This window comes from Vidua chalybeata, chromosome 3, assembly GCF_026979565.1.
Source record: "Vidua chalybeata isolate OUT-0048 chromosome 3, bVidCha1 merged haplotype, whole genome shotgun sequence".
Lineage (NCBI taxonomy): Eukaryota > Metazoa > Chordata > Aves > Passeriformes > Viduidae > Vidua > Vidua chalybeata.
In genome coordinates, this window is record NC_071532.1 from 59163225 (window position 1) to 59187527 (window position 24303).

Here is a 24303-nt window from a genome sequence, read left to right on the forward strand (position 1 = left end):
ATGCTGACAACACTGGGGTGTTCTATCTGTTGCTGAGCAGCACTTGCCCAGAGCCAAGGCCTTTTCTGCTTCTCAGCTCACCCCTTCAGAATGCAGTTGTGAGTGGACACATCCATGACAGGCTGACTCCAACTGAACACAGGGATATTCCATAATATATGGTATCATGCTCAATGAGTAGAGCTGGGGGAAGAAGAAGGAAGGAAGGAAGAGTGATGGTGTTTGTATTCCCAAGTCACTGTTATGTGTGGTGGAGCCCTGCTTTTCTGGAAATGGCTGAACTGCCATCTCCAGAACCTCCCTGCCCTTGGGAAGTGGTGAATGAATTACTTGTCTTGCTTTGCTTGCTTTGCATGGCTTTTGCTTTACCATTTAAACTGTCTTTATCTCAGCCTAGGAGTTTTCTCATTTTTACTTTTCTGATTCCCTCCCCCAAACCACCAGTGGGAAGTGAGCAAGCAAGTGTGCGGTGCTTAGTTGTTGATTGAGGTTAAACCACAATGGAGTCCCATTAAAGCTTCTTTTAAAGAAAGTCAAATTGTAATCATTATTCCCAGCCTTCTCAACTGGGAGAAGTTTTCAGAGTGAAAAGACTCTTGGGACAGAAAGGAAACAGCCACCTGAAAAGCAGTGCTGTTATTTAATTTCCCTGTATTTCTAGAGTTACGGCTATGTCTACACTATTAAATAGTATGGTCAAATAGGATTACTTTTACAGAGCAAAGGAGCTGGTACTGAGGACTTGCTGTGCACTCCACACAGCTTTTTGGAGGGTGTTAGCTCAGGCTTGGGACTGCCCTGTGGAAGGACCACACCTCACAGGTGGAATCATCTCTTGCTTGCCCTCCTGTGTTGCTCAGCAGTGTGAACTGGAGGCTGGCATGAGAAGATCCCTGGGACATTTACCATGGATGTGGCCTCCCAAGCAGAACAAAACTGCTTCTCTTTTCTGAGACAAGAGCCAAATTCCCAGGCTGTAGGAGATGCAATGGAATCATAAATTGCTGCTATCCCAATATATTAGTGAGGATAATGAAATAGGCTGGCATGTAAGTATATTACTGAAAAAGTTAGTCCTCATCAGTGATTTAAACATGGATCACTGGAAGTTATTACCAGCATCTGAGTAATCTAAGTAAGCATCTGAGTGTCTTGCTGGGTTAGCATAACCAGCCCAGGAGAATGATGCATACCAAGTGCTGCTGGCAGTGACACAGCCCATGCTAGGAAGCAAATTATTATTTCAAATGTCCTGGAAAACTATTTGGAAATTGGAAGAGCCAAATATGAGACTATAGACTTGACCGACTCAAGGAATGGCAGGGACAGATGCCACAGTGATGGGTGAAAAGAGCTAAGGAGATGCCGAGAAGCTGTATGGAAAGTTAAACCAGAGAAATCTGGGATTTTCTTCCATCCTCAGCTTGAAAACTGAGGGAACCTCTACCCTGATAAACAAATGCATGGTCAGGAAAAGCTGTATCTGCACAGAATCACTTAAGCTCAAAATAGAATTGATCCAAAAGTGATTGAAGCTCTCCAAGTAGAGGTCCAAATCTTAGCAATATCTGAGTGAAAAACCTTCTTTCAAGATGAGAGGCTAAGTGAGATTTAGTGTAGTTAATCACTTTATTAATTTATTCTCCTGTGGCTTTTACATAGCCCACTATAACTGACAATCCCAATAAAAATGTCATGTCAGAAAGACAGTCATATCTCTGAAATAAAGGCATGAAATTATGACTCCTGGGTGCATTGCTGGTGTGTCAGTGTTTGTCTTCTAAATATTATCAGAACATCAGTTTTTGAGTTTTACCACAATGGGCTATATCTCAGTCAGCAGCAAACCTCAGCTAAGAAAAAATTACCTTTATAAAAAGGCCTTTCAGAGGTTAAGTTTACTGCATACTGCTGGCACTATGAAAAATAACCAGCATATTATAAAAATCACACTTTAAAAACAAAACCCAGGCAAAAATATCCATTTGGATTATTCACTCAGCAAAAAATCAAAATTGCTGAAAGGTATTCCTGTACAACACTCAAGCAGGTGTACTTGTTCATAAACAAAGGCTAAGGCAATCACTTTCTCAGCACCCTGTAAATGGGGCAAACTGTCTTTAACAGACAAAAGCAGTGAAACAGCAGGAGGGCTTTCATTAAAATGGCACATTCCTCTTTAAAGCAGACAGCCATCCAAGGCAATAGTTATTTGGCAGTTATCTTTAAAAAAAAGATAAAACTTTCTAACATTTGATGTTTACCAAGCATGAAATTTAATCTGACATACTTGGGCTGTGACTTTCTCCAGTGACTTGCTTCTTGTTTACATTTGATTTACATCTCATTTACATGGGAAATCAAATGTGCGAACTGCCTTTGTGTAAACTTCAAAACAGGCAGTTTTATGTGTTGGAAGGGTTCATGTTACTGTGTGATCATACAAAAATAGCAAGTAGACCACCAGAAAAAGATGCTTGCTGTACAAACTTCCTCCTTTTTGTTAATGGTGGTGGAAACTGCCTCCTAAAACCGAAAATAATTACTAAAAGATAGACTGCAAGCTTACAGTCACTCTGTTGTAACTCAGACCAATCATTAACCTCAACAAATATCAGCACCAAGGTATCATCACCAGAAACTATGGATTGTCATCCTTGCTCCATCACAGCTGTTTGAAGAAGAGGTGGGAATAGGCACAGCCCATCTTTATAAAGGCCACCAGAAATGACGGAGCAGTCTCCAGACAGAATTGTTATAGGAAGCACAGTAAGATAAGATAGCTGTTTCCAGCTAATTGACAACCATGTAAAGGTTAATGCTAAAATCAACTCTCAGCAAAAGCTATAGGTAATTGCTGTGAACTTGAAAACGTTAATTACATCTCACATCATTCTCTACACAGCATCCAATTAACAGATGATAGATTAGGAGAATAACATCCTCATCCCGCTCATACCTAAAACTGTATCACAATGCCACTGATTACAAGGTACCAGAAGCTTCAATATGAAAGGAATGGAGAGTGACAAGTATGACAAAACTTTAAACTAACCACTATTCCAAAGCAGAGATCATTAAGTCCGACTTTCATACTAGCAAATCTTCATGAAACAATAATAATAAAAAGATTTTTGCAAGGACAGAGAAGAATAATATAATAACTTCAAGAGTTCACTATGGAAATATGTTGCAACCTATTTTCCAAATGTTCTCGAAGAGAGAGCAAATAGAGACACTGTGACATTTTTTATTATGCAAAAATTAGAGTAATCCCTACTGAAATTGATTAAAACTGCCTCAGAAGAGTCATGCAATACTGAATGACTGGATTAAAAAAAAAAAAAAGCTAGTTGAAACAGAAATATAAAGTGATACAGATGGAAGGGAAAATGATGCATTTGTGATGACAGACTTCATTAGCTATTACCAGTCAGGAAAGAGATCTCGTCGTCATTATAAAAGCTTCTGCAAGCATCAGATCATCACTTAGCAGTAGCCAAAATGATGAACACAGTCCAATTAACTGTTAGGAAGAGAGGCAAAAATAGAAAATACCTCAATGCCAGTACAGAAATCTCAAGTATTTCTCACATCTTCAGTGTTGTACATATTTTTAGTTGTTTCCATTCCTGAGCAGATAGAGAAAAAACATAAAGAAGAGTATAATGGTGATTAGAGGTAAGGAATTTCTTCTGTGCATGCCAAAATTTATCCTCTTCATCTTAGAAAGATTCTCTCTGAGAGATTCAGAGACTTATTAAACAAGATTGGTACAAAGAATGTGATCAAGAAACTATGCACCTTTCACAGTACAAAGTTAGAGAGATACTACGCAAAATAGTTTGGAAGCAAGTTGGAAGAAAAGGGAAGGAAATATTTTCATACCTTGTTAGTGGATTGTTGAGCTAATCCATTGGCATAGGACGTTTTGGAGACCAAGAGATTTAATGGGCTCAGAAAAGTGATTAGTCGAAGTGATGGATGGAAGTTTGTCAAAGACTGTTAAACTCAGCCATGAAGCTGCTCCAGCTCCAGAAGCCCCTGAACAGGGGCTAGCAAGGGGCTAGAAGTGGATATGTTACTGTGTTGTCAGCCTGTACTTGTCATCTCTCTAATCATATGCTGCTTCCTTCAGTATCCTCCCTTTGGCAACAGCCTGTAGACAGACCCTTAACTGAAGCAATATGAACACTCACAGGGTCCTGAATCCATATTTTAGCCAAAACATGCCAATTTTTTGAAAAGCTGAGAGTAGCCAAGAATCCTGACCATTGAGGTAGTTTCCACTCACTGGAGGGTGAGTAGCTGATAACAAAATTTCTGTTGGTGTTTCTCAGTGGATTTGAGGTTTTTTTCATTTTGTTGGGTTATTGTAAATAATTTTATGCATCTAGTTAGTAAGACAAACAGTCTTATTTGTTTATATCTCCTGTAATCACAATCTGTGTTAAATAGGATGTCTTTCCCACCTAGGGTTTTCAGGAATAGAATGTACCCTATGTAATTATTGCCTTAGTCCTCAGATATCTGCCGTTTCCACTAGAATCACAGAATCACTGGGTTGGAAGAGACCTTTAAGATCATTGAGTCCAATCCATGACATAACACCTCAACTAAACCATGGCACCAAGTGCCACATCCAATCTTTTTTTAAACACATCCAGGGATGATGACTCCACCACCTCCCCGGTCAGATCATTCCAGTACTTTATTACTCTTTCCATAAAAAACTTTTTCCTGATATCCAACCTATATTTCCGTTGGCGCAGCTTAAGGCTGTGTCCTCTGGTTCTGTCAGTTGCTGCCTGGAGAAAGAAACCAACCCCCACCTGAATATAACCACCTTTCAGGGAGTTGACAAGGCCACCCCTGAGTCTCCTTTTCTCCAGGTTAAACACCCGCAGCTCCCTCAGTCATTCCTCACAGGGCTTGTGTTCCAAGCCCCTCACCAGCCTCGTTGCCTCCTCTGGACGTGCTCAAGCATCTCAACGTCCTTCCCAAACTGAGGGGCCAGAACTGGACACAGCACTCAAGGTGTGGCCTCACCAGTGCCGAGTACAGGGGGAGAATGACCTTCCTCCTCCTGCTGGCCACACTATTCCTGATATAGGCCAGGATGCCATTGGCCTTCTTGGGCACCAGGGCACACTGCTGGATCACATTCAGCTGGCTGTCGACCAGCACCCTCAGGTCCCTTTCCACACCATCCAGCCACACAATCCCCAGCCTATAACACTGCAGGGGGTTATTGTGGTCAAAATGCAGGACTCGGCCCTTGGATTTATTAAACTTCATCCTACTGGACTCTGCTCATCCATCCAACCATCTTCAGGTCTCTTTGCAGAGCCCTCCTACCTTCCAACAGATCAACACGCTCCCAGCTTAGTGTCATCTGCAAATTTGCTAGTGACACACTCAATCCCCTCATCCATGTGGTTAACAGAGATATTGAACAGAACTGGCCCCAGCACAGAGCCCTGAGGGACACCACTGGTGACTGGCCCCAGCTGGATGCAGCACTGTTCACCACCACTCTCTGGGCCCGGCCATCCAGCCAGTTCCTAACCCAGCAAAGAGTGCTCCTGTCCAAGCCGTGGGCTGCCAGCTTTTCCAGGAGTATGCTGTGGGAGAGAGTCAAAGGCCTTGCTGAAGTCCAAACAGACAACATCCACAGCCTTTCCTGCCTCCACCAGGCAGGTCACCTGGTCATAAAATGAGGCGAGGCTGGTCAAACATGACCTACCCTTCCTAAACCTGTGCTAGCTGGGTCTGATACCCTGCCCATCCTGTAAGTGCTGTGTGACTCAATATAAACTGCTCCATAACCTTACTGGGTACTGAAGTCAGGCTAACTGGCCCATAATTACCAGGATCCTCCTTCCCACCCTTTTTGTGAATGGGCATCACATTGGGCAGCTTCCAGTCATCTGGAACCTCACCAGTGAGCCAGGACTGTTGGTAAATGATGGAGAGTGGCTTTGCAGGCTCATCTGCCAGCTCCCTCACTACCCTGGGATGGATCCCATCTGGGCCCATTGATTTATGAACATCCAAGTGGCTCAGCAGTCCTCTGACTGCCTCCTCCTGGATAACAGGGGAACCATTCTGCTCCCTGGCACCATCGACCAACCCAGGAGGACAGTTGTCCTGAGGACAAGCTATCTTCCCACTAAAGACTGAGGCAAAGAAGGCATTAAGCACTTCTGCCTTCTCCTCACCTGCAGTTACTAAGTTCCTGCATGCAGTAAAGAACAAAGGTTGGTCTTACCCTTCCTTTTGCCATTAATGTATTTGTAAAAACATTTTTATTTACTGTTGTATTGTGCTTTTACATTCCTGTAATTGTTGTGTAATGGTTTGTCCCTTTACCCCCCATTTTCTCCCGATGGTTCTGCCCTGAGTTTTCCTGCCTTTTGCCTCAATGTCAATCTCCCTAAAAATGCCTAGTCATCCCCCAGTTCCCCCACCTTGGTACCTTGTCCATCACTCAGCTCCCCATCCCACTCTTCCAGAATCTTCTACCCTGGGCGTCAAGTGATTGGGCGAGGGCCAGGGGCCAGGGGCCCGTCCCTTAAACTTCCCTTATTGGTTTTTGTACTTGTCTATCCCTTCCCCTCCCACTCCCTCAAATCCCCTCACTGGTTAATGGGCATTCCCTTCCCACTGTTACCACCCCTGTATTTAAACTATTGTAAGAGTCCAGAGCTTGTTTTCAGCTGCTGGATCCTCTGGTGTTTGGAGCTCTTTGGAGCCTGGATTAAACCTGAGCTTGTTTCCCCAGCCTTGAGTCGGCTCCTTTGTTACCTCCTTGGACTCTGTGTCTCCTCCATACTGGACTGACAGCGCAGCGCTCAGTCTAAGCTGCTTCCCGACTCTCCTCGAGATACAGGGGAGTGTCCCCTGCAGCTGTCTGTACCACAGGTGAAGCCAGCGGGTTTCAGGTGGGCATGGCAGCAATTTACTGTGGTCTTCAATATTTTTTGCTGTTAAAACCTTGAAATTCCAGTTGAGAGTTACATATCTCTTTTATAGTGCCCAAGACAATCTTGTTGTTGCTTTGAAATGGGGCAAACCTGTTCAAATTTTTATTCTTTGCCACTTTTTGTAGATTATAATGTAACTAGTGTATCTGTCACTGAAGAGACAGGGCACTGTTGATTTCAGCATTGAGATTAAGATGCTTAAAGGAGCATGTGTTTTACACAACTGGACAATTTAGTATTTGCCCCCCATTTATGGTAGGGTTTTCCACTCTAACCACAGATAACGTTCACATTGTATATTATATTTCAGACTGGTTAAATAAAACTATTTATTTGCACCTTGTACTATGCTAAATCTGTTTGAGTGTAATTATTAGCATAAGGTACACTTATCTGTGTGTATGTGTGTATCATACTGATGAATCATTACAGCTGCCATGTAGAACTTTGTATCTGGACATTGCCAAAACCAATGATTGAACTCTTTGATTTTTAGTATTGTGTGTGTCTGTGTTAGACAGGAACAAAACCCAGACCAGCAGTGCTACAAGTACTGACCTTCTGGCTATTTTCAATTTATCTGGTAGCAGAACAGATTAAATTATTTAATCCAAATAATCTCAAATTATGCAAAAACAAGCAAAGAGATTTGAAGTCTGGATTATCCTTTTCCTTCTTTTATCTGATTTCAAAGGTCTCTTCCAGTCTTCATAGTTCCATGATTCTATGATCTCCCCAGTCTCTGCAGATGAAGAAACAAGAAAAAAAAAGAAATCAAAGTCATTATATTGACTTTGTGTCAATCCCACTTTAGGAAAAAACAGGCTCATTTTTACATCTCTCCATCTCTTGTTTTCACTCATCTTCACTTCATTTACCATCTCCAGTGGTGCCTTAAGAGTGTATTTTCCACACAGTAATTTGTGTATAGGCCCTTCCCTGCAGTATATGTTGACAGAAGGAGACCAAAAAGAAAAATCCTGTAACCCATTGTCATGGTTTGACACTGGCGCAATGCCAGCGCCCCCGTGAAAATACACCTTCCCAAATAAATGCTGTGAGATGTTGTCAGGAACAGAGCAGAGCAGGCCCAAGCTTAATAACAAAGGAAAAAACTTTATTAAACTACTACCACTAGAAAAGACACACACACCAAATCCAGGATGAAGACTCTCTAAAATACCCCTCCTCCTCCCAATTTCCAAAACAACCACCATGAAACATCACCCAGAATTCCTGATCAAGTTGCCACCCTTCAGATAATCAATACTCAGTCTATCAAGGGAGAGAGAAGTCTCTCTTGTGCCATAGACACCCCCCCCTCCCCCCACCAAGGAAACACAGTTGCCACCTCCTGTGTTTCCCTGTCACACATGGCAACCGCCCAGAGAAAATCTGCCAGTGTGACACTCTCCTTCCCATGTCACAGTGCTCTCACCACCGTGCATGGACAGACTGCTCATAGGGCCCCCTTAAGGATGCTTTGCCACAGACCCAAAGATACAACAGTTCAGCTTCTCATCTTGAGACTACAGTCCCCCCCATTTTCCCCTGGGGCCAAGGGTCCAGGAACAGAGATCATCTTCTTCCTGAAGACAGAGGGCATCACCATTCCCTCCTCAGCTTTCCTCAGTTCTTGCCATTCCTGTGCTGTTGGTTGCTGAAGCAGGTCTCCTTGGGTCACCACTGCATCCCCCTAAAATGCAGTGTCTATTGCAGGAGAATTTGGTTCAGTCTATGGCTAACAAGGAAAGTCCAGTCAAAAGCTACTTCATCATCTCCTCCCACCTAAAAATTTCTTCTTCCAACATCTCAGGTCCCGGACTGTCTCTCTTCCACTATAAGTCGAGGAGGAGTAATATTTTACAAAGCCTTCATTTTCCAGGATAGGGTTAAAAGTTCAGACTCTCCAGACGGCTGAAATCTCTGCCCAGAACTCTCAACTCCCACACTGGGCATCATCTCCCCCCTTCTCCTTCTCCTCTGCCAGTAAATTTCCAGGTGCTGTCAGGCTCTCTGTCTCTTTCCTTCTGGAGGTGGGAACAAAGGCATCTCCGCTTCTCTCCACCCTTCCATCCACAGGAGCTGGCTGGGTTCCAGACCTTCAGCCCCTTGGCCTACCTGGACACGGCCGCGTGGCTTCCCCTCCCCCACCCAGCCCATGGCTGGGCAGGGGAGAGTCTGCACTCTCTGACGACCGGAACCAAAAGAGAGAGTTCCCCTGGGAGTTCTTGCTTTTAACCCCCTGTGTTCTCAGAGGTGTGTCCATACTTTCAGTGGTCACTCCAGGTGCCAATATCCAAACCTGACCACTGATTGGTTTGACCCAACTTCCTGAAAAACATTCACTTCCATGTCAAACCACGACACCCATGAAAATATTAGGCCCTTCTGCAAAACAGACAAAAGGGTTCAGAACTAGACTTTTGTAACAAAATTCATGTCAGTGTGTCTAAATTAAAAATGAAACCCATGGGATAAAATAATCTCTAGCATTTTCTTTGTTCACTTGCATAATGGACTTGGTGCAAATAATAGGAATTTGTCCTTGCAGACTACTTTCACTGCCCAGGAATATGAGAGAGATTATTTGAGCTTCCATAATATACTCCAGTGATTGAATCCTGTATTTTTATGCAAGCTACTTTCCTAATGGCGCTGATAGGAATTTTGCCAAGCTATTGCCTTGAATTGAAATGGTATGTGTGGGAGGACTGTGGAGTGACACCCCGAGCATATTTATGCATGGCAGATACTTATTATACAGTCAGAAATATTTCATAATGAAATGATATAAATTACAAATGATAGTATTTCCTTCTATACCATTTAAAAATAAAACCCAAAGAAATTTATCTTTAAAGTTGCTTTTTCAGTCTTTGTCCTTCAAATGGGCTTGTGAAGTCTTTATTTCATAATTTGAAGATGTCTTAAGCTGACTGTTTCCCCCCTTTTTATCTCTTGTTGGACACATCTATTTAATGCAAATTCTCGGAATGAGGGAAACAGGCTTACCAACTTAAAAGAAATCCATGCTTAGACAATCAGCATATCACTCTGAAAACCCATGTGGAAGGAGACATTTTTGCCTCACATTAATTCTGGAATGTGCTTGAAAGCTTTTTTTTTTCCTGAATCTTATTGTTAGAGACAGTTATCTTGCTAGAAGGTGACATTGTCTGTGACATGGGCAGAGAGGGAGCCTCACTGCAAAGAAAAGTTGCCATTCTGTTTTATAACAAGATAGCTGCAGTGGAAAACATGACTTCATGTGATTTACAAGCTTCTGTGTACAACACTGTGGGATTTCTTCCACTGAACTTCACCGGTGGCTCCATTGACTCTATGAAGACAGGACAAGCATCCACATGGATCCCTCAGGTGCCTTCACTGGCTGAGATGGCAAAGTTATATCATGCATGGGAAAAGATTCAGGATGGACTGGTTTGCTGTAGGACATACTTTTAGCTCTTGGCTTTGTATGAGCTATAGGACAGGAAATTCAAGGACACAGCAATCATGCTACAGGATCCTATAATGGTGTGCAAGGCTATCTTGAGAAAAACAATTGAAATATCAAATACAGACAACTCCACATTTTCAAGTAGGATAAAGTAGTGTTTACCCTCATGAGAGCATTGTGGGTGCCAGAGGTTTACATTATTTAACGCCGAGAAGCTTAATAAGCACCTCTTGTCTGAAGCTGAAGTTATATTGGTGTTTCAGTGCCTTTCAGGTAGAGAGCCTAAGATAAACACTGATTATGAGGCTTGGGAAAATGATGGCCATGTGAAATGGAACGAGATCTGATGCCGAGGTGGCCAGAGTAGATGACACTATGGTTTCCTCTGGTTTCCTAGGTTCTGTGAAAATCTGCATTCTAATCTGCTGTTGCTTTGGCCACTTGCAAGAGCGTGTCAGCATCTGAAGATTTGTATGCCTTGTTGCAAAATATTGTTTGTTTCTTTTAACTTGCACAGATAACCAGATAACTGAGATAACCAGTTTCTTTGTGAAAGACTAAATCTAAAAACACTAACAAAGTCATTGAGATTTTTATTTAAACTATTCATTACATAACTCATAGAAATTGGTCAAAGATATAAACTTTGATAATTTGAAATTATCCAAGTTTATCCATGTAGGCAGACAGTTTTGATAGCAAGGGATATAATGAAAGAGGCAATTTTTTTACAGGTTTTCCTTTTTATCAAAATTTCTCTATTTTGCTTGTTTAAAGCTTAGTTTAGATGTACTGTTCCTTCATATGAATCATAGCTAAATTTTGGATAATCGGAAAGATCATGCTGTTTATATTTGATACAATGAAGCTGTAGGGATCCATTGGCAGTGAAAATACCAGAACTAGGATTCTGGCAGTTATCTCCTCACAGGGCTTCAAACAGGCTGGGACGATTAGACTAAGTGAGAGCTTTGGTACTCAATGACCCAGTTTGCCCACAACAATGCGCTGAGTTTCATTTGAAAGGAGGAATTAAATTTCAGGGCATTTCTGTTGACCTCTAAAGCTCCTTAGAGCTTGATTTATTTTTTTCTTTTGACCAGTAGCTGTAATTTGTTGGCCTGAAGAGATACAGGAGGTAATACTTTTGAATGGATCTTACTACAGAAACAAAAGAAAGTACACAATCTGCTTCATGTTTCAGCTGAAGGTGTACATCTGAAGCCACAGACAGTAGAGGATGTTTAAAACTTTCTGGATCTTCCTTTGGTTTTAACTATTTTAATAATTAGCGTCCATGAACAGTTAAGAGATTTGGGCTAAAGATCTTTAGCTTTGGATAATTTGCAAATATCTTTTCTGTGTTGTTTAGAAAACACCACCCACATAGATTAGTGATGATGCTACCATTCTTTTTCTGAGACGAATGCCAGGACATTTTTTTAGTAGGAAACAGATGTTTAAGTTGAAGGGTTTTAATCTTGCCTTAATTCTTTAAGGAATAAAAGTGATCTTTGTATCTTTCTAGAAGGGAACTATTCACATGACGTGCTACAAGAGAAATTTACAGAACTTATGAAGTAGAAATGCCATCACTGAATCAGCTTCCATATAGTAGTTATTTCTTAACAGCTACTATTTTTTATTAACAACTACAGCTGAGGAATAGTGGAAGCTTCCACTCATATTGACATGACTGCAAAATCTCCATGTCTCTTGCTCCAGTGCAACAGACCTCAGACAATATGTACCAGAAAGGAAAGAAGCAGTTAGAATAGCCTTGTACACTTTGGTATAACTTCGCAGGGGATCAAAAGGACTCTGAACTGAAAGCCCCGGTAATTAGGATTAGCTGATCAATGACAACATTGGGTCTGTGCCCAGCTGCTGCTTGGATTGTTACTCAAGTATTAGGAAGTACTGGGAAAGAAGTAGAGAACAAAGAATTCTGTCATTGTACAAATCAATGGTTCTCTCACATCATGGGTAAAGTTTTCAGCTCTGGTTGCCTCACCCCTGAAAAGATACAGAAGAACAAGATGAATTTTGAAGAAAGGCCACAGGCACAATCAGGAAATAAACATTTTCCACATGAGCAATGTGTGAGTTGCTTGGGAAGAAAAGGAGTACAAATTTGAGGACGACATGACAGAAGTAAAGTTATGAGTGCCATGGATAAGAATAATAGAGGTAAATTGTTCCCTCTCTTTTCCAGTAGAATTGGGGAACATCATGCAAATCCAGGCAAGAAGCAGATTCAAAACCAAACCAAAAAATACAAACATTTTCATTCAACTGATTTCAACCCTGCCAATGGAAACTTACAGGCCTCGTCATGGAGACTGGACTGGACCTTGCTGGTGACCAAAGAAACAAACTACAAAAGGCTCAGGGAAACCTTGGAGGTGAGAGACTGAGGGATGGTCTGCCAGTGGTAAAATATTCCTCAGTGACCAGGAATGATCAATCATCCACTATTATTGAAGTTGCACAATATTGCTAAAGACAAATAAATAAACAAACAGTTTAAATTTTCTATTATTTAATTAATTCTACATCTAGAGAAAAGGAGCCTGTAAAAACCTCAGGGACTGATGTCTCTAACACATATATTGACATCTCAAAATCTAATTAATGTAACCTACTTGCCATAATGTGTTAGAAGAGGAATGCTTTATTCATTTTTACTTTGTCCTCCTGTGCTCATAAGAATAGTTTTTCTTGGAAGCTTGCTCTCATAATTATGTTTGTTCTCCTTGTATGGGGCAACTGGATGTACTGAGAGAAAATCTGTGGAAATCTCAGTTCTTGCCAATCATGAAAGAGATTATTGAACAGAAATTAAAACTCTTTGGGACGTAGAAAAAAAAGAAGAAAAATTGTAAAGAGTCAGTACTCTGCACCAGAAAGAGCTGTGTCATATGTTGTACTAATTGAATACCAATACAAGTTTTCTGACTGAAAACTTTCCAGTGTACAGCTTTTGTCCAGCCTTGACATAAACTTGGGGACATAAGGCAAACCATGTGAAAGACTAGGACCAGATTTTGTGATTTTGTTTGAATGATTAATACATTCTTTAGATTGATTACATTTCTGTTGATTACGGAAATCATTAGCTATCTCTTTCATCCCAAAAGTATCCTTTCTCAGGTAAAAGAAATAATAAAAAAAATTAACATATCACATCACAATTAGATAGGAGTCTAGTCGGAGACTTTTCCTTGTCATTTACAATCTCTTTCTTAATATCTGCTAGGAAAAACCATTTGGGTCCCATTTTCATAAATAAATTTCATACTTAATTGCCCTAATTACTTTGGCTTACTAAAAAAACTGATGTAGGTTTGCAGCTATTGACTGTGTAACTACTCATATGTACCCAATTACACCACTTCTGAACTGCATTTTCTCTCTGTGGCTAGACCTAATAATAACTCAGGAAGATCACAAGCAAATTCTGTTCTTAAAATAAACTCAGTTTCCATGATAATCTTTTGGGTATATATTTCATGGAAATCACTCATTTATTTTTTCCTTTTTATTTCACAAGGGTGACATTCATGTACCACATTTATCCAAGTATAATACCAAGCTGGTTGCGCTGGTTCAAAAAAAATCTTTGGAGAGGTGTTTCATATAATACTTGCACATATTCTTACACTTAGAGTCAAAGGTCATGAGAGGAAGCAACTGACATATAGAAGGGGGAAAGTGAGGACAGTTGGGGTTTAAATGAGCATAGGAACCCCTCAACTTCCAGCTGTCCTATGGGTAATGGGTGTGGTCTCCTTTACCACCCACCTGCTCTTACTTCAAGTAGGCATTGCTTATGAGATGCTTGGGTGTATCAATTTCAGGAGAATGCTGATGAATGATGGGCAAATATTTTTCCCATTTAGGAAAGACCAAAATTATGGCATTGCTTGGATAAATATGCTGTTTGTGTTTCATGAGTTACCTCTGCAGGGTGGTGTGATGCTCCACAGTCTCTTTATAAGGGTCTCACATATTTCCCTCCTGTGATTTTGCTCCTGCCCCATTAACGCTTGGGATTTTTACTTTAACTGTCATGAAATAAAAGACTCAGTCAAGAGACTTCTGTTAGAGCAAGTCTTTTTCCATCAAATGGCTGTGCGATTGTATGTCTTCAGTAGGAGAACAATTTGATCTGCAAACACTTCCGCTAAAAAGTCTCCTTATCCTATGAAGAACACATCAAAAAGAAAGAGATGCAGGGATCTGGACACTAAAAAGAAAAGCCTCATCAGAATCTATAAATGATGATATTCACTTCATTGCAAAAACCGGTTCACAAAACCCTAAGGTCCAACTGTTTGGCTCAGCATCAGCATTAGCTGGATGTGGGGAACATGTTCACCCCTGTGGCAGCCCAAACCTCACTGACTTTGCCCTTCTGACACCGACTGCAGAGCTGCTCCTGTTGCTTGTGGCAGGAACAGGGGAAAGGAGGAGGGAGGGAGGGAGGATAGTCCCCTCTGCAACCCTCCAGCTCCCTCATGCCAGCTGCTGCCAGCTGTTGAGCTCTAGGAGCCAAAATACAGTGCTTTGAGCTTGTTAGTAAAATCTGCTTCTTGAACAGCTGAATTTCATCTTGTCTGCAGCACTGCAACAAAACAGGGCATGCTGACCCTTCTAGCATCTTAAATCTCTTGCAAGTTGGGAAATGAGGGCAGATGTTGTGTTTTCGAAGACATCTCTACAAAAAGGAATTTCATTGTGAGTTATCATTTCTTTTAATCATCTTTGTTTGAATTAGATCTGTAGGAATTTCAGAGAAATAGCCTGAAAGCTAACATTACAGGCCTTCTACATCTGTGGTTATTGTTCGTATTTTAGTACTAAAGGTCAAGATGTTTTACAAAAATGTGTCTGTTTTTTTTTTTTTTTTTTTTTAATTAATAAAATCCTGACAAAACACTGGCAGTCTGGGTTTGTGGAAATTACCTAAGAAAATCTTTATCTGAGAGACAGATGCAGCAGCATGGGTCCCTCACATTCCCCCAAAGTCCATTGGATATCAAACAAACTCTTTTCCCTAGGATTTTATTTGACCTTGCTTTCCTTTGGATTCAAGACAGGTTTTCCCTCTTCTGCTTTGATCTTGAAGGCATCACAAAAAGAGTTTTTTGTCTGAGGTCATTGTATTTTTTAATCAGCTCTTTCATTATAAGCTGCCCAAAACCTACTGTCTGCTTTTATAAAATGACAGGTGAAGAATGACAAGTTAACAGGTTGATAGAAGAATGACACATGTGATAAAAAATTCGGATAGTCAAATCTCTTAGTCTGAAGGAAAGACATCTGTACTGGGAAAGGCCCATCTTGGAATGTCAACAGGAAAATTGAGAAGGAATAGACTTTAATCACAGTAATTGCATAGAAAATGGACTCTAGTTTATTCGCTCAATAATAAAGATAAATGAAACTTAATGAAATGATTCAAGGAAATATTGAGGGGTGGTTGGTTTGTTTTTTTTTTTTTGGTAAGTGAAAAGGGATATGTCGACAAGATGCAGAACTCCCAGAGAGATACATTATATTGTTAACAGAACAGATGAGACTTACAAAAATTAGATAGGAATAATCAAACTGACAGACTGTAAATGCAAATTTTACAGCTGTGAAAACTCCTGTCCATCCATATTCTTTTTCTATTAAGCCTCACTATTGCAAATTTAAACTGATCTTTCAAGAAGGTACCTGAGATAAAAGTGGTGAGGGGCATGGAATAAAGCCCATGTGCTGGTGGCCTCCAGGATTTCTATCTGTACAACATCCACACAATGCAGTATGGATAATAGATCCCTCCAAGAAACCCCAAAAGAACAGTAAAAGTGAATACACTATCTTGTAGCAATTATGTATGCTGGCCAAATATAAAAAAACCCACCTTAATTGACAGATTAATGATCAAAGAGTGATAGCTGTCTCACAGCTACCCAAATGCTATTCCACAGTCTGATCTAAAACCCTCTGGAAGCAGTGAGCATTCATTTAAACAAGCCTTCCATCAAGCCTTTTATCTCAAGAGAAAAAGTATATACACTGTTAATGCTAAAACCCCAGGAAGGCATCTAGGTGCTCATTACATGAGAAAAGGATGGGCAAACACTTCTGCACTTTACATTTCCAAATTGAAAAAAATGATAGAAAAAAAAAAAAGTGGTGATCTTGGATATTTAGTGGAAAGTGAAAACTGGGTCTGACTAACACATCCTTATGTAACCATTACAGGCCATGGGAAAATTCAAAGATTTGCCAAATATTCACTGCAGCAATCTGTTGTCGAGAGCTTTATGCAGTGAGAAAAGAGGTTTTCATGAAACTGAAGTTTATAGGTAAAAAAAAAAAGCTCATTTGCTTGTCACCTCAGATCCAACTTCGCTGCACAGCACATTTTCAATGACAGCTTGTAACATGGATCAGATAATATGCTGAATGTCATGGAAATGATTCAAAATGTCAAAACAAAGCATAATTATTAAAACAAATCGGAGTGAAGAGGAAAGTGTAATAGAGCATAAAATGAGCATACCTATGAGAAGTTATTTTGGTCTGTAATTTTTTTGAGAGCAATATCAAAATGATAGCACTTTAGAGTATATGTTTCTTTTGTAGCTCTGGCTTCTAATTTTAACTTTGCAGTGTCTGTGAGCATACTTATACTTAAAAATGTTTTGGAAGAAGCAGGTTCAGGCATTTCCTCACCTTACTTTGGGCTGCTTTTGAGTTGCACATACTTTTCTGTAGAGGACTGGCCATCATGATTTAAATGGGCACATTGCCAAAGGTTCCAGTTTAGCAGATAACACATGCAGCTAGCCCAGAAGGAGACATGCACAGCTAAAATGCTGTGCACAGTGCTATGCTAAGTGGGGTTTATAGGCCATCTAGTCAGGAATTTTTTTTTAGGGGATAACACAAGGAAATGTTTGTCTCAGAGAGACTTAGAAATTAAAATATGGCCCCCAAATTATATGCTCGATATAAAGGAAATGCCTTCTTGTCTTTAATAATACAGTGAGAATTGCTGAGGCAAAGTATAAGGGTTTCAGGTCAGCAAAAAATTCATTGCTGTTTTCATGGCTCTACAATAATGGTGGACAAATGATTTGCAACATTTATTCTCCTTGTCTGTTATATCAGTGACAGGATCATGATTTCCTTCAAATATATACACAGCTATATGCAGGCAGGCTACTGTGCCGTGTCACGTACCAGAGAACCTAAAATAGGCACAGTGTCACCAAGGACAGAGAACGCTGTGGGCCCCGTCACTATTGGTGTTACCCTTGTCTGGTGCTACTCTAGAGGTGCCAAGAACTACAGCATTATAAAATTTAGTTTGAAGCAATCTCAGTGTTTACACTGCCCTAGATGCCCACAAGCTTTGTTCTGTGGCGAAGTTTTAACCAGGATTATGGACTCAGATCAGTACATTTAGCCTAGTAAGTGTCATGTCAGGAATTGAAGCTCATGATCCTGTGACAACACATTTTCCATAACATTTAATGATGTTTCCTTAACCCACTAGAGTAACTGTCACATCTCAGTCCTCTTTTGTAGTAGAATCACACAACACAGAGTGTTACTTTCCATCTAAATATTTGTTTATAAACTATACATTCCCCAGTGGGTTTACTCCAGCTTTATTTGGATTCTTATTTTTCCTGGTCCAGTTTTCTTTCTTATGACTTTGATAAGACTGCCCAGTTGGGTCACCAGATTGGCAAGTCTCCATGGGAGCAATGGACAGGAATCAGAACTCCAGAGAAATCAGCAGCCTCCCTGAGCTACACTTCAGTATGACTCCTCTGGCTGAGCACATGGTATTGCTGTAGGTCTCCAATGTGCAAAGGCAAAAAAGCTCTTCCAGTCTAAACAAGTGCAAAGAGTCTGTGGTTGTAGCCATTTCAGTAAGCCATTTAATCAGGCAAATGTGTGTGGTAACACAAATGTGTGTGGTAACATGGTGTGCTTGCTTCCATTTAAGTCTGTGTTCTACAGCTCGGAACAGCCAGTGTGGAAAAGTAGCAACCAGCAGAGCTTTCCCCAGCATGAAAGCTGGAGTACTGGCAGACTGGGAAAATATTAAATGGGGCCAAGGAGTGACATCTGCTGAGTGAAGATAATTTTTATCAGTTAATGTAAGGGCACTGTTCTTTGTATTAGTGACTTCACACTGATTTATAGCTATTCTGTCTGGTCTGTGTCTGAAGTTCTTCTGTATTTTACATATTTGAGTGGAAGAACGAACTGACCTCATTCAGGTTGGCGATCTGTTTCTCATATATGTGCCAAGAGACAAAGATGTCAAACATTTATTTAAGCCTGCAAATATTACAAAATAAAATGAAAAGTACGCTTGAGCAGTCTGTAGCAGAATGGTAATGTTCTCCAAGGGCTTATGCTCAGTGTTTCCCAGGAAATAAATAGTATCTGCTATTCTAATATTGATTTTTCATTCTTCATCATACTTAGTCAAGCCTTTCCAAACTAGACACCAGATATTCTAACAAAGGGTGACCCAAGGAATGGGAGGAGGGTAATATCTACACTCAGCCTACACCCTTGACTATACCAAGTGATCCATTTTAGAATTCTCATTGCTTGTTGTGACTTGTAGCTGGTGTAGCAGATTCAAGCTAAGCTCTTTAGAGATATGAAATAATTTAAATTCAGCATTTATTACAAAAACCCATTTTCTTCAGTTATCATGTCACTCATTTTTAGGTTGATTTGTACATAACTTTCAACAAAGGAAAATAATAAGAAAATGCTCCAGTGTGAAATCAGGTGAAATGACTGACAGGATGCCACCATATGCCAGAGGCACTGCTCCTGAGCTCCTCCTTGGTGCTTCCTTACTGCACACTCACCACTTCCCACCTGTAAGCATGCACAGGTCTCAGAGGGAGATGCGGAATCCTCTCCTCATTGTTCCCTTTGGCACATGGTACAAGCCACGGATCTCTGGCAGAGCAGAAAAGCACTGAACCATCTTTGTAGCCATCTCCTATATGGGTAAAGGCATGAAAATTGTATTGGAGATGGATTATAGTGGAGATTTTTTTTCTTTCTTTTTCTTTCTAAAGCTGGTAAAAAAAAATCAAAGCAACTTGCTTTCCTCATTAAGGAAAGCAATGTACTTAACAGAATGCTTCTGGCTCCTAGATAACCTACAGAGACAGAACGGTTTGCAGGAATGGGAAAGGCAAAAAAGGTGAAATTCTTTTAGAAAAAAGTCCATCAGGATCCACACTTTATAATCTCCAAAACAATACAGTGCTTGTAATGAAAATGCTATCATTTATTCATTGCTTATTTTTTCGTGCAAAGTGATTCTCTGTAACTAATAACATTGACTGTGTACATAAAGATAATAGTGGCTATTAAAAAGTCCTTAATGGTAACTACTATAAATTAAGAAGGGCACAAACACTTATTAGGTAGTAAGTGCAGCTGCATTAGTGGAATTTTTATTCCTCATTTTTCTGAGGGCTTAAAAAAGGTGTGACTGTGCTGTCACTAAAAAAAAAAAAAAAAAAAAAAAAAAAAAAAAAAAAAAAAACAAAAAAAAAAAACCAGATTAAAATTATTACTAAAACTCAGTGGTAAAAATATGAGTGAGCAGAAGGGACCCCACTGGTAAACCTTGGTGCCCAGGGAAGTGTTGGTCTGAGCAGGAGAGATGTTGTTTCTCTCTCAGTGTTTTTCCCCTCTAACTGGAGCTGCTTCAGTAACTATTTCCCACGCCTAATAACCTTTTTTCCAAAGACATTTTATTCTAAGAAAAAGATTTTTTTTATCCAAGTTTTAAAAATATATAAAGTTCTTCATAGCTGGTTTTACATTTCTTCTGCCTACTCTCTTCATACTGCCCCTGGCACTGATGCTGCCTTCTGTCTGAGCTGTGCATGGGTACTGCTGTAACTCCCCTTCCTCTGCCAAGGCTTCTCTACCACTTTCATTTTCAAATTGCAATTTATTTCATCACAGATAAGCACTAGAATCCACAGTTGTTAATCCCAAATGAGGACTCTCTTAAATGTCCTAAAGTGGTTCATTTTGAATAAAGACACCGCTGACAATTTCTCTTAGACTATGTAGTACTCATGATTTGATTTTTGAGATTGCAGTCTCCTGCTAAGAATTAAATCCCTGTGATCATCCTGAGAAAAACAGGGGGTAGAAGATACACATAAAGCTTGCAAAGATGTCTGTGCAATGCCAATAGATTTTATCCTCCCATCTAACAGAAATTTACCTGACTATTTAACTTGATGGGTACACTCAATGCTTTCACATGCTCTTCCTGGGATCTCATCTTTTCATATTGAAGGTCATGGGCAAATGAATACTGATTAAATAGGAAAAAAATTTAGAATAATAAATTTTGGAAGAAACATAGTATTGTGAGTTGAGAAATTTGCAATTCTGCAACATATTTAATGAGAAGCTGTTAAATTACTTTTTACCACAACTACATTGCATTCTTTAACAATAATAAAATAGAGGGTTTACCATATAAACATGTAGGTGCTATTTTTATAATATTTTTATAATATTTTTTGCATCCTTAAGTTGTTTTCTGAAGAATTTTTTATTCCATTAGTAGTAAGAAAAACTTTTGAAAACCACTGGCATAAAAGATAATTCCATCTGTTTTATGAACCTTCCATCTCCCTCACAGTCCCTCTTTCTTTTGTATATATGTTTTCCTATGCCTTTTTCATTAATTCACTCACTTTATCTGTAAGAAAACTCAAGAATCAGCATTACCTTCTAAATTCTATTTGAAATTATCTGGTAGGCACATTATAAGTCAGGATAGTTCACCTTTTTGTTGCTTTCCACTCTTTTGCTCACCTTAGCTGAAAAACTGCTCAAGGAAATGAAGCTTGTTAGACTTCAAATCTCTGAAGAAATGCCTGAGGAAAGAAAAAAAAATTGAATTTTCTACAGAATTATTTTAGTGTGGTTGTGAAATAAATACATCAAGAAAAGAAGAATTCCCTATACGAATTCTCCAAGTAAAATATTTATTGCACTGCAAGCTATCCAGGTGAGTTTGCATCCTGGGATTTATGACTACTGAGGGAAAGTGGAAGGCAGCTGCATTTGCTGCAATGCTTTTCTGGAGTGTCTGTTGGCCTGGGATCATGCTGGAGACTTCCACGGGGAAGAGACACAGGGAAATTATTTCATCCCTATTTTTCAGGCCCAAGGAGATTTTCACAGAGGTTGCTTTTGATGAGGTATTTTTCATGCAGGTTTTGCCTCCACAGGAGCAGTCCACCTGTGCCTGCAGGTGGACTTGCACAATTTGGAGCAGAGCTCCCAGCAGGAAGATTCCCATGCCAGCCATATGGTACTAAGCAGACAGGAAAAAAGGCCTCCATCTAGACCCCAGAGCCTACAGGGACTGTGTGTGTATCTCCAGATGAAGTGGCAGAAAAAAACCCTCCCATTTTAATGAGACATCTGTCAGTGCCTGCTTGTAGGGAGTGCTACGCAGTAGCAGTGTAGAAGTTCCTGCAGTGGTAACAAGGTAACTGCATTCCCTGTGGAGTGGAAGTGTGCAAATGCCTCACAGCAGCGTTTGCTGTAGTTTCTTTAGACATGTTCATGTGAAGAATATTAAAAAACAGAAACAAATCTCACACAAGTGAGTGTCCTTCATCCTCAATTGCAATGAAATAATAGATTGATAAAATTGTTAAGGTTGGAAATGATCTTCCAGATCATTGAGTCCAACGGTTAGCACTGCTGGTTCCACCACTGAACCTCGTCTCTTAGCACTTTATCTATATGGCAGTGTCCAGATTAAGTTCTAGTTGGGCTTAGGCCTTTACAATTTTCTTCATTAACAGCCTCATGACATCCTTGCACTTCTCCTGAATTGTCTGCCCCCTCTTTCGATGGTTATAAAGTCTCTTTTTTTTCTTCCAACTTACAGACAGAGTTATATGTCCTGCCCTTAACACTGAACTCAACTGCCTTAATTTACTATAATGATATAAACATTGGACTGTTGCCATTTTAGCCAAAGCTCTATTGTTCTAAAACCTGTAATTGTGCCAAATCTCCTAAGAAGGAGATTCTTTAACCAGAATCTGTAAAGGCTTAATATATCAAAAATGAGGATTAAAAAAACAGGGAAAAATTAAATAATCCTTTGTTTAGCAAATTCTTTTTCTGGGCAAATGCAAAACTTTATTGGACAGCCTAGACTGAAGCTTAGTGTTCACACATGGTGAAGCAGTTGTGGTGGTAACAGTATATGAAGAGATACTTTGCTTAAGTGGAATCTGTGCTACAACTTAATTATGCCCTCATCACTCTCAAGTTGCTGGCCTTAGATGGATCCCAAGTCCCAGGAGCTGCCCTAGTTGAGTATGTGGACTCCAGTTAAATGAACAATCTTTCCTGTTCAATATGGCTAGAACATGAGCCTTGGTGAGTATTATTGACTCCTATACCCTAACAGAAGCAAGCAGCTAGTTTCAAACTGAGCAACTATTTTAGGTGTGGGAACTGACAAAGCATTTTAAATGGACCCTAGCTTCTTCCATTTATTAAAACCTACATCATGTCTGTGCTGATGACCTGTAAGTAAAATACTCAGAAACTGAAGTATTCTTCCTTGAGCTAGCACTAGTCTCATCTATTCTATCACATTAGCTTTTCATAAAACAACAAAATAAAATTAAAGAACAAAATCCCTTGTACTGTTCATATAAATTAATTGCATTCAGGAACGCTGTGTACCACCAGAAATCAATGAACTGGTTTCATTAATGGTCAGGCTTAGACACAGCTTTCTGCCTTTTGTGATTTGCAGCAGCTTCACTAAAGAACAATTACACTTATCAAACACTGCAGACAGAGAGAAAGAATAGCATCAAACATAGCAAATTTCTGTTATTTGAAATCAGGACTCATTCTTCACTTTTAGGGACTGATTTGGATATAACTGCTACAAGTGGGATGTAGGCAGAGGCTGGAAACCAGCACAGAGGCACACAGTGCCCATAACTCATGCTTTCCCACTAAGCCCTGCAAGCGTCCAGAGCTTCAGAATGCTGCCCAGAATTGCCTCTGGAGACAGAGCTTCCTAGATTTTTAGCCAGCAAGAATGATATCTACATCAAATGCTTCATTTATCAAAGGCTTGTGGCTAGCAGAAAACAGATGGCAACCTTATAGGGGTGCTTCTGGCCTGGAATGCACCTAGGAGCGCAGGGCACCAGGACCTACAGCCTGATGTGCTCTGCACATGGAGCAGAGTGGGGAGAGGGAGTAGCACCAGTGCCACCAGCTCGGCCTCCCTGCCCTGCTGGAAGGCGAGGGAGTCTGACCCTGTCACTGCTCCCTTTGATCCAGCTTGCTTCTGTTGATAGGAAGCCTAATATAGACACCTTGCAAATGGAATGGAAGGTATCTAAGCATCATATTTCAGGTTTTTTTCTACCACATAAGTTCTTTAGGCAAATCACCTTAATAGATCATTGAAGAGAGTCATGAAAATTATACCACATTAAAAGATTTATATTAATGAGTATTTCTGGATTTTCTGATGAAGCTTACTGTATTTTTGGCATAGATCTGAGAAGGAAATTATTTTTAAGCTTCATTATCAACCAGAAGAGACAATGTTTTTCAAATCATGATTTTGGTTTTGGTTTTTTTTTTACATTAAACCCAGTCAGTTAACAATAAATATTCCTTATTTTGCGTCTTAATATTGTGGGTTTTTTAAATTAAACACTCCATTAAGCTGAATACTGAACAAATTTTGTGGATCAGATGATAAACCATTTGCAGACG